The following is a 12,169-nucleotide window of genomic DNA, read 5'->3' on the forward strand; positions in this document are numbered from 1 at the left end:
TTCTTTTTCCTATCCTCGACGAAGGTGGTCAAATGGTATTTTAAAGATTTGTCATTTATAAAAGGTATTAGAGTCAAGTTTTGGCTGGCAGCTGAGGAGATGGAGGGATAAGTAATACTTAGGAGTGACTAAAGGAGCCTTTCTTCACCTCCTTCACCAGAATAATGACTGTGCTCGGGCTTCTGGGTAATCGTGACCATCTCATCATCATTTGCACTATTTTCTGCACAGTTCTGATTGCACGTTTCCTTTGTGTTCATTAAATCTGCTTTTAGATGAGACCAGGAGTGGCTTCTGCTCGATCCATTTCGATTCTAATCACGAAAGAAGAGAGGGGAGAAGCGTGCAAACACACGCACACAAACTTACATTTTTAGTAAATCGAAGAAGAATTCCGGCACGACCCCCCGATTCTCTCTCTCTCTCTCGAAAAAAAATACGCTTTACCAAAAATTCTGACCTTTTGGGGGACGAAAATTCGACTTTTTTTAGTGTGAGAAAGGGGTGTTTTTTCGTGTACGAGTGTCTGATTTCCCCCCTCGTTAGTACAGCGATTAATTTCTTTAGATTTCTGTAGAACTAATTAAGGGGGGAAGCGATCGATAGGAGACACACACACACGACAAGAGGAGGGATGGTCATCGTCCCTTCCAAGAAGATATCGATCACGTGACCGCGGCACAACCTCGGAAGCGGTAGTCCGATGAATAATAAATAGGAACGGCAGAACGCCTATCTCGGCCATTTTCTAACGAGTAGGATCGACCTAATACATAATAGAAAGTGCTGACCTACTTCATAACACGCTGTCCTTCTCCATTAATTATTGATCCCCCGAGAGACACGGCAAACGTATGACTGTTATACCTGTTCACTCTAATAAAACACACACCAACGGCTGTGTCACGTGATTGCTATCGACGGTTATCGTCACCCAATTTCTAATTTTTGCTTAATTTAAAGAAGAAGTTTGCTTTAAAGACGGTTAAAAATCCAAATTTTGCTACCAAAATCAGGGGGCGAGTCGAATTAAACATCAAACCGAACCGAAACGGATGCTGATTCGAGGGATCGAGTAACGTGTTTTGCTTACTTTTAACCCGAAAAATTCACTTTTTCACGATTAAAAACCCGAATTTTGGAGCCAAAATCAGGAGGGGGTGACTTAATTAAACGGCAATTCGAACCGAAAGAAACGAAGAAGAGGGGGAGAGGCAGCAGGAGAAATTAAAGATGAGCCAAGGAACCGACGGTGTTTAAAATTCGTCGGGTGAAGGATTTTTATCTCCCTCTCATCATCCTCATCCGGACGAATACGACCTTACAAGATGATAGATAATGCATTAAATGGGTTTAATTACCAGAGAACGAGAAATAAATAAGAAAGTGGGTGTTAATATGCTAGATCATTACAAACATCCTGTTTTCTTGATAAGATAATCAACTAGAAGACCTTTTTCTTCGCTTAATTTATTTATAGAAGAAGATACTCGTTACATTTTTATGAAAATTTCACTTTGACATTTTAAAATATTTATTATTATTATTTGGAAAAAGTAAAAATAAAATGTTTACTTCCTTCGAACACGCAGAGATTTGTGTGTAAAGTAGTTTCCTTTACCTTTCCAGCAAGGGGGAAAAAACTGTTTTTTGGGGGTAAAAAGTAAGATAAAATGCAAATTTCCCATTCCACTTTATTTCCAATTTCGAATTTATACAAGATTATGTGATTTTCCTCTAACAAAACATAGATTTCACGTCTCATACCTTCATGAATATGATAAACCGCAACACATTTTCAAACCTGGTAAAGAAACTATTTTCTTTCAAGAAATATAAGAGAGAAAACCTTAATTTTATACGTTTTTCTTAGTATAAATCGGCAAAAAATTCCCATATTTTTAATAAAATTCTTCCATACAAAAGAGAGGAGGAGGAGGAGCAGCAGCAGCAGCAGCAGCATCCGGACGAGAGCATCACTTACAAGTGGATAATCTCGGAATATAATTTATATATTAAAAATTTATGATTTACTAAACGAAATATATATTTTTTATTTGTTAAATTAAATTATAAGAAGCTTAAAGAGGCAGAAAAAAGTATTTTTATAGTGGAAAATACTTTGGAAAGTGGCGTATTCCTGCGATGAAATTGCAAAACATGCGTCTGTTTACAATGGATGAAAGTATTTTCGTTTTCTAAATCCCACAATGACACCGATTTCCATAAACATTTTTCCCACATTTTAAAGAATTTTATGGACTTTTTTCTCCTAAAAAATTGTTTCTTATGGTAATTATAACGCTCAGAAATTAATTATTAATGATTCTGTGCGCCATACAACACTGCGTGAAGACTTAACTCGTTGAAATTTTGGTCTGGTTTATGTTTAAAAAAAATAGAGTTTTAATGAATTCTTTTTAAAAATTTCTAAATAAAATTAATTATAATTAAATTATTCGTCCGGTTCTTCATAAAAATTATAGATTTTTCTTGACGTTCACGCCTTATTTCGTGTGCGAAATTGCTTTTTTTTGTTTTTTAATTTTGAGTTGTTGGAGCCTTATTTACACGAAAACCGATTATTTTCGGGTATTTTAAGCCTTTTTAAAAGCCTTCTTAAAACGTAACGTAACGTAATTTCTACGTAAAAATAAGCCTTATTTGGCTAGGTTTAAGCCTTATTTTATATAAAAGTTTCGCCTTTTTTGTGATATTTGGACCTTATTTTATACAGGAAAAAAATTTTGAATTTATTCAAGCCTCATTTTACTCATAAATATTCGCTTTTTAAAAAATATTAAAGCCTTATTTTACATTAAAAAATTATTTTTGAATTTATTTAAATGCCATTTTACATAAAAAGAATCCTTTTGGATACATTTAAGCTTATTTTATATTAAAAAATATGATTTTTTGGAGAGTTTTCGACCTTAATTTATATTAAAAAATCTCGTCTTTTTCAATAAAGTAAGGCTTTTAAGCCTTATTGTATTAAAAAAAAAGATTTTTGGCAATTTCTGATACCTTATTTTATTAAAAAAAGCGATTTTCTGAAGATATTTAGACCATAATTCACATTTAAAAAAGCAAACGAATTTTCCGGCGACATCGAGCCTTTTTTTATAGACATCAAGGCTTATTTCACACACACAATTCAACACTCGAGAGGCATATGAGCCTTATTTTACACGAAATAAGCGCCAGAATATAAATTAAAACTTAATTTTATTACAATTTTATAAAGGAAGAAGACGATCCTTACCAAGGAAAATCTGAGAGAGAAGAGCTAACATAGGAAAACGTAACATAAAAATAAGGGGAAGATAATATTTAATTACATTAAATCTATGCAAAAATACATAAAAACAAGAAAATAATTAAATGAAAAATAAAATAATAATAATAAAAAAAATATGGAGGAAAACAGGCAAATCACGTAGATTAATTTTGTGTAGATTTATAAACTTGTCTAGTAATAAATTACGTGAGATGAAAATCATTTCATGCATTATTATATAAATAAATCTTTTCCATTGATTTATTCTTTGTTAATGAATTTAAAAATATACTTTTTTTTATCGATATTCCTTATTAAAAATAATAATAATAATGTCATAATTCCGTATCAATCATTTAAAACTTTCATCTTCATCCTTTTCTTTGCGGATTTAATGGCATATTTTACGCAAGTTTTTGACTTTTTACAGGCATTTACGCCCCGTTTTTGCTTAAATTTATACTTTTTACGTAAATTTAAGCCTTATTTTTACATAATTATGTGCCCGTTGAGCCTTATTTTGCGTAAAAAAATGATTTTATCGGAGTTATTGAGGCTCCGTTTTATATAGAAATATCGCCTGTTTTGGAGATTCTAAGAACTTACTGCATATAAAATTTAACTTTTCGGGTACATTTCAGCCTGATTTTCACGTAAAAAAATGTAGTTTTTGGGTATATTTCAGCCTTATTTTACGTAAAAATGATTATTTTGAAAATGGTGAGGGTTTGTTTTATACAGAAAAGTCCCTTGATTTTGGTTATTCTGTGGGCAAATAACATATAAAAGTCGAATTTTTGAATATATTTAAGCCTTATTTTCACATAAAAATATATTTTTGAGATATATTTGAGCCTTATTTTTGTATAAAAATGATTATTTAACACGTTTAATTTATTCTTTTATAAAAAAATTTTGATTTTTGAGACATCAACACCTTGTTTTGCGGCTGTATTTATATATAAAAATCATTTTTTAGCGATAGTCAAACGTTATTTTATATAAAATAAAAGGATAATCAATAGAAAAACATCATTTTGTAGCGCAAGCTCCACAGTTTTAACTCAACAGGAGGATATTTTAGACAATTTTTATGTACTTTATTCAACATATTTTTACATTTTAAAGATGTTTACAGATATTTAATTTCATTTTCAATGTAAATTTATTCATTTTACATGCAACGAAGTGGCTCTTCTTCGATCATCACGAAGTGCCAGGATGATTGTTAACTAAAACGATCATCCTGGCTCCTCTTCCTGATGATCTGTGTTTACCAATATTTAAAATGGAGGAAAATTAATATTTAAGCAATTAATTTAACTGTCAGATGATAAATAACACCTTTTTTTCCCTCATATCCAGGGAATTTCTCAAAATTACAGGATTGTTTCAAATACAGGGATTTTTTTAAGTTTTTACCCTTCCTGTTGGGGTATTTTAGCTTCTAATCGAGATATTTAAAGAAAAGTAAAAGTTTAGATTATTCTAATTAAGATTTTAGAAAAGAAATTATATCTAACTTCTTCTAATTGGGTATTTTTAGAGGTTTAACAGAGTTTGTATCCCCTTAATCGGGACATTCTAGTCGTTTGCAGAGCTTAAATCCTATAAATCACGATATTTTATCGGTTTGCAGAGTTTAGATTCACCAAGTCAGGATATTTGAGTAGTTTAAACCCTCCAAATCAGGACATTTCAGAGGTTAATCCTCCAAATCAGGATACTTGAGAATTTTGTACCCTCTAAATCAGGGCATTTCAGAAAGTTTACATCCTCTAAATCAGGTTATTTGAGAAATTTTCACCATCCGAATCAGGACTTTTCAGGGATTTACATCCTCTAAATCAGGATATTTAAGAGGTTTACAGAATTTACCTTTTAATCTGTATATTTTTTAAAAGATTAATAAAGTATAAACTATACTAATCAGAATACAAGCAGACAGAGATTAGACTCACATCAACAGCATATTATAGAGGGGAGGAAACAATAAAAATACTAGTAAAGAGGGGGGAAAAGACAGCGAAGATACTAGTAAAGAGGGGGAAAGACAGCGAAGATACTAGTAAAGAGGGGGGAAAAGACAGCGAAGATACTAGTAAAGAGGGGGGAAAAGACAGCGAAGATACTAGTAAAGAGGGGGGGAAAGACAGCGAAGATACTAGTAAGAGGGGGAAAGATAGTGAAGATACTAGTAAAGAGGGGAAAAGATAGTGAAGACACTAGTAATAGGGGGAAAAGATAGTAAGATACTAGTAAAGAGGAGGGAAAGATAGTGAAGATACTAGTAAAGAGGGAAAGATAGTGAAGATGCTGCAATAGTAAAGAGGGGAAGATAGCGAAGATGCTAGTAAAGGAGGGAGATAGTAGAAACTAAGAGGAAATCGTCTATACCAATTAAAGTAAGCGCAGAAAAGAAAGTTAGAATGCAAATTTGCTGTATGTAGAAGGAGTAAAAGAGGAGCAAAAGTGAGGAATTTGAACAAGGGAGCAAGAGTAAAGGAGGCGGATAATCTATAAATAATTATAGAACGTAGGCCAATTGCCAAGAAGAGATAAATTTTTGCCAATCAAGGCGATCGGGAGAGAGAAAGAGAGAGAGAGAGAGAAAGGGCATAGGAACCAGGAGATGAAAAGATAAAAACTTCAATCAGCGAGATTAAATAATCAATTTAGAGAAAGACGCACTCGGAATTGGTGCAAATCGGCTGGACGAAAATACAGACATATGGAATAGGAGCAGTTGACAGGGACAAATGAGTAGCACCGATTTGTAGCAAGGCGGATGTGGGGGGCGTCAACGATTGGGGGTCGAAACTTCCCCGCAAGCCGCCGAGTTTTAAAGACAAAGTCAGTCGAGAGTTCGGGGGGATACGATCACTCCCTTGATTATTGATGACCCATCGGTTCTTGTTAACGCCTCCTGGTCGTTACCAGTTCAAAAGAAAATAGAAAAGAGCGCGACTTTGCATATTCTTCGCGTCGTTTTCACTATTTACAATCTTTTGGCGCCGATTGTCTGTCTCGGTTTTTGCATAGATTTAGCTTTAATTTGTCTTCGTTCCCGTTGGTCTCCGTCCCTTCCTTTCCTAATGGGTGATGGGAAAAATAAAGAACCAAAAAAATAAAATAAAAGTTAGATGACGGAGAGACCCCCTCGCACTTTTAATGTTTTGTCTCCTAGCCGTTGATTGGATCTTGTCGTTTTTGCCACTCGTCCGCGTGCCAGAAATGAATGGAAATTGCCGAAGGGTGAAGAAGGTACCCCAGAAAGTTTTTCAAAGATTAAAAAATTATCGGTCGACTAATACTCCCCCCTTTACGAACAAAGAAAGTTTTTGGCCGCTCTCCCTCCCCGTAATAATTGCACCCCTTCTGTATTGGGAAAGTAAATAGAAGACCTCGACACCTATCTGTGGTATATAATGGTAGACGTGGGATATCTCTTGTACACCAATAAAAAAAAAACAGAAAGAAGAAGGAGGAGGTTTGGGTTTAGAAGAATCGGTGGACAGTAGAAACCCACGGGATAAAATGAACAAAACGGATAGACAAAAGAAGAGTCAGGAGGCTGAACAGAAGTGAAACACAAACAAAGAAATGATATGAAGACAGGAAGTGAGGATCATACAAAAAAAAAAATAAAAAAAAGCAAAGGAAAAGAAAGATGTCACCTGAGGTTAGAAGGGATGAAACGTCAGGAGGTAGACGGATACACTGAACAAAGACGATATGAGGTGTAAAATTTAAGAAACGATAAAGAATAAAGCGTAAATAATTATAATTTGCATATATATATATATATTATATATATATATATAAGAGTGAAAATAACAAGCGTATCTTTGATTATTTATTGTTTTTTTTATGTAAGAGATTGATGTAAATATTCTGTTTACGATGCGCATCTCCGCTTTATTTTTTTTTCTTTTCTTTTTTCTTGCTTAGTAAAAATTGGAAATGTAGGGCCTAATTACAATCACAATGAATTTTTTTTTTCGGTGTTAAAACGGAGAAAAAAGTGTTTTTAAGTACACGTTTTTAAAAATTTCTTCCTACTTTTTGGGATACGAGCGTAGTTTCTCGCAGCGGAGTCGAAAGAAATTTGTTTATTTAAGTAATAGAGCTTTATTTTTGGACACTTTTTTCGAGTTTTTACACCTTAGACGTGGTGTAATTACACGTCGAGCGGGTTAAACTTTTATAGATTTAGACTAATATAAAACATTGTCACTAGTAAAATAGACAAAAGGAAGAGAAAGGTGGAAGTTAATGTCTTCACTAGAAAGTGTTACTTATAATAAAAGACGAAAGGAGACACCGACCGGGCCTCCTAAAAAGAAGAAAAGCACCTGGGGAGAGGCACGGAGAGGAAGAGAAATAATAATAATAAAAAGAAAAAAAGAGAGAGAGAGAGAGAGAGAGAGAAGGGCCGCACTCGAAAGGGGGCCCAACTTAGACGTACACAGAGTCGGTAGTCCACGACATGGCCACAAAATGTCCCCCCGTAGCAAAGAGTGTCGCAGTCAGTATCCGGGGAAGTGTTTGCCAGCTACAAATGGCGTTTCTGGAGCGATTGGCCAACCAATCCATCAGGCAACACACAAAAGCAACGCCGAGGGACTGAATGTAAGGGGAAGGAGCGAAAGAGAGAGAGGGAGTTTTTCACTCCCGACACTTCCCGGTTTGCCACTTCTAAAGCCGGTTTTGGCTCCGCTCCCATACATTAGAGTAAATCCATGGAGACCAACATAATACGGACCTGTGGAGACTCGGGGATCTCGGCCGTCTGCATTGTGTAACAGCTGTGGTCTATCGTGTGTGCTTCGTGCCTTAGATGCCCAGGCCATCACAAATCATGAAGGAGATTAGAGTCGCCCAACCTGGGGACCCACTTCAACCTCGCCAAATAAGCTCGGACGGTGATTTGTCAACTTGCCTGGTTTCTTCTTTTTCTTTCTTTCTTTCTTTCTCTCTCTCTAGCTACCTGCACTTCTTATAAATCGTTCCCCTTTGAATATATTCCGTAAATTCCGTTCTGTTTGTGTATTCTGCACCATTTATAGGGAATCTTTTGCTGGTCTTCTCCCTTAGGATTTGCTGTCTCACTCCCCGTTCTTGTATTAGTATCTCTTTTGCACATAATGTCTGGTCTTTATCCGATTTCTGCCACCTATAACCGTTTTATTTGGTAAAAATTCGTTTAATTCTCCAGTAATTTCCCTAAAAAGCGTGTTTTTTTAAAAGACGGGGTAAAATACCTGTCGTGTGTATTCGTTCCCTCTTTAAGATCGGCTTTATTTACTAAAAACCTTCCTTTTACCTTATTCCTCGTTTACTCGATTGTGAATCTAGGGATTTTCGGGGGAAGTTACTTTCCCCCGAAAATCCCTAGATTCGTATTTAAAACGGGAAAAATATCTCTCGAATTGTATTCGTTTTTATTCAAAAATAGCTTTTCTAAGTCGAAAAATGAATAATTTTAATCAAATATCTTCATATTTTATCATGTAAATATTTTATTTTTATTACTTTATTCTCCCCTTAATACAATATTTTTTTAATAAAGAAAATATCCCTAACCGACAGAAATTTTTAAAAATTAAGCTAAACTGCACGATTTTATTTATATATTATGATATTTTTCATTGTCTAAATAGGGAATTTTAAAGAATCTTTAAAGAAATTTTCCCCTAAAACAAGAAAATTAAGAAAATAAATCTCTCTGAATAAAGGGAATTTAGGGATATATATACCTGTAACAAAACAACATTATTTTAATTAGGACAAATTTATTATAAAATGCGTCACATACGGAAATTTCCAAATCCGTTTAACGAAATTTCCCTTTTGTAGGGGATAATAATTTTAAAAGAAAATTTTCCCCGCAAAAAAAAGAAAGAAAGGGAAATTTCGCTAAACGGATTATAAGCGATAAAAAAAACACGATTTTAACTGAATAAAAGGGTGGGATTAATTAGAAAGTAATTAAATTATTTAATTCGCATTTCGTTTTGCGTAGAAACAATTACGTAAAAGGGATTCGTAACGAAATTATGATTCACCGCGACTGTGTATATGAATAATAAAGACCAAACATAAACCAAAACAACGAAGTGGAAAGTCGATCTCCGTCCCCCTCCCCCCTTATCAATAACAGCGGACAATTCCCATGACCCCAGTTTGACCATAATATGACGTCAGCGGGCGTATTGACCCATCCTCACTTGATAAATGTAGGTTAGGTTGATGCAGTGTGTCCGGCAGTCAACTGCACATATTCACGGTCCTACAGGACAAGACATTCGCATTTATCTTGGCTAAGGCCTCTCTCCTTTTAAGTCACCCCCGCGCGCGGTGGTCGCCGAGTGTCTTTCTCACCCCCAAAGCTCGCCCCCTTCACTGCCAAACCCAACTGGCTACACTATATCTTAAATCATGATAAAGTTGTTTTAGACTAAGTACAGGATGCTGTTCGCCAGACGTGTTGGACAGATGTAGCAGCTTTCGTCAATGTTTTGTCTACTGAACGTGATGTCCGAACCGTTCTACCTTTTATATATATATACTTTTACCCAAACCGGACCCTTTAATTTAACTCTGGTAATTGGGTGAGGGGGGTTAGAAAAGGCGTGATACCGTCCTGTGACAGATGCTAAGCACACAATAATTTATCTCGTGGGTCTGTGTGTGTGTGAGCTTCAATAAAAGACCCCTTAGAACCTTCGGAGCGTATCTCCTGCCTACGCGGCCCACCCCAAACTAACTACAATGGTTGTTTGGCACACTTTTCTCGGCACCCCGTTCTTAATTAAGACATTTTAGACTATCACAACTGGCTTAAATTCGATTTGTTCGTTGATTAATCAGTAAAAAGTCCTTTTTTTTTGTTTGTTTCGTCCGACAAGCATCAGTCGAAATTAAAAATTGAGCTTCGTTTAAGGGTCTGTCTGTACTCATGAATGGGCAATAAATCTCTGGAGAGGAGCCCTTTCCTCATCTGGCCAACGATAGGGATTACGTACGACAAAAGGGAGAAGAGACAAGCTTCATAAAAAAGTAAACACGTCTCTACTCTACAAATAAAATTAAAGCTCAATTTCGCATCCCTCTCGGGTGGATGGAAGGGGAGAAGAAGGTCCAGTGCGGCGTGTTAATGGGACGGGAGAGTTTATTACCCAGAGCTCTAGATAAAAGGCTTACACAGTCCAGTGGACAATGGCTGGCTAACCTAGGTGGCAGCCACAACCTGGATGCAGGTTAGAGAGTGTTGAGTCAATACAGCCCCTGGTAGATCATTTCTCCGGAGAGACTAATGCCCTTGCTGTACATCTGGTGCCTACACAACGACCAGGAAATTAGGCTTAGGTTGGGCTTCCCACTCTTCCCATTAGTCGTCATCCCCTCTATCTGACGTGCTATCGATTGAGTCACGTGGTCGGGCATTATGTAGATCCGTCGACGAGAGAGGCTATGTGTACCAATACTGATAACTCGCAGCATTTCCTGTAGTAATTCTAACCTGTAATTGTTTAAACGGACACGAACCGTCCAGGATACTTTGTGCGGCCACCATTGTCGAGTTACACAAAGACTACATTAAACATTACCTTGTTGATAGATGGAAGCCAGCTGTCCCTCTCCATTATATCGTTTCCAATCCCCGATATGGAACTAGAAAACTTTTATATACGTACGCTACGTATAAGGCTCGTACTGGACTAATTATATAGGTTTTTCCCACACACACACACCACTTAAATTAGGCATTACGCATCTAAAACTCACCCTGGCAATCTAAACACGCTATAAAATTGTATACATTATACAGTTTTTTAGCACTCGGATCACTTAAGGTAGGCATTAAACACCTAAAAGTCAGGCTTACCAGTGTATGAAATTACATAACTGAAGTAAGTTTATGGCTTCTTTTACTTAAATGGGGGCATTACGCGCGTGAAATTCACCTTAATCACCCCCAAAATATACTAAAATTAGGTGTATTATATGGTTTTACGGCGCGTAGATGGGTTAAATTAGGCCATTGAAACACTTAAAAATCGCAGATCAGACGTCATTTTCCTGGAGAATTCTCGAAAGGTAGATTTGGAATTTAATTAAAATCGCTATAAATGTAGAAAAGTTTTTAAAAACCAATTTTATAAAAGCATTAAATGGTAAGGGAGCGAAGAGGAGGAGGAAGAAGTGATTTAAATCAGTTTTGTAGGGAAAAGAAGACGGCTAAACGATGGTGTCATGTGACCCCAGTTCATCACATCTGGGACGTGAAGGAGCTTCTCAGACACTTTTCCTCTTCGGAGGGAGGTAGGAGGGCACCATGCTAATGGTCGAAGAACGTCGATGAGTGTATATTAGTGGAGTGACCCAGGGGCACCTCCATGCTACCATTTGTCACACTGCCGTACCCTCGGCAGGTTTAACTGACGGTTATCGCTATATGTCGATCGAAAGAAAAATGTAAAATTACGCTTCTCCTTTTTTCTGGCTCCCTTCTTTCTTTCTCTTTCAGGCAACTGAAGTGTTTTATATCTAGCTGTCACTTCTGGCAGCCGCCACTTCGATACTTTGTCATCTCGTGTCTTCTCCTTCCAGAGATATAAAGGAATCAAGTTTGTTATTGAAACCACTTTTATAAATATCAACGTTTGCCTCGTTATCCTTACGAGTTTATAAAATGCACCATAGGGGGACCCTCTAATAAGGTGGAGGGGGAGCGAGATATAAAACGTTTATATCTCTGCCTTACGAGATCGACCCTTTACGTACTGTACTTAACAGGGTCCCATTTTGGTTAGTTAAATGCGATTTTCTTTGTGTGTGAGCTAGAAACTTCTCTCCAACGAATTCTTCTAAGTTCAAACGACT

Source organism: Centruroides vittatus, unplaced genomic scaffold (genome assembly GCF_030686945.1).
Source record: "Centruroides vittatus isolate TY-2023 unplaced genomic scaffold, ASM3068694v2 contig_911, whole genome shotgun sequence".
Lineage (NCBI taxonomy): Eukaryota > Metazoa > Arthropoda > Arachnida > Scorpiones > Buthidae > Centruroides > Centruroides vittatus.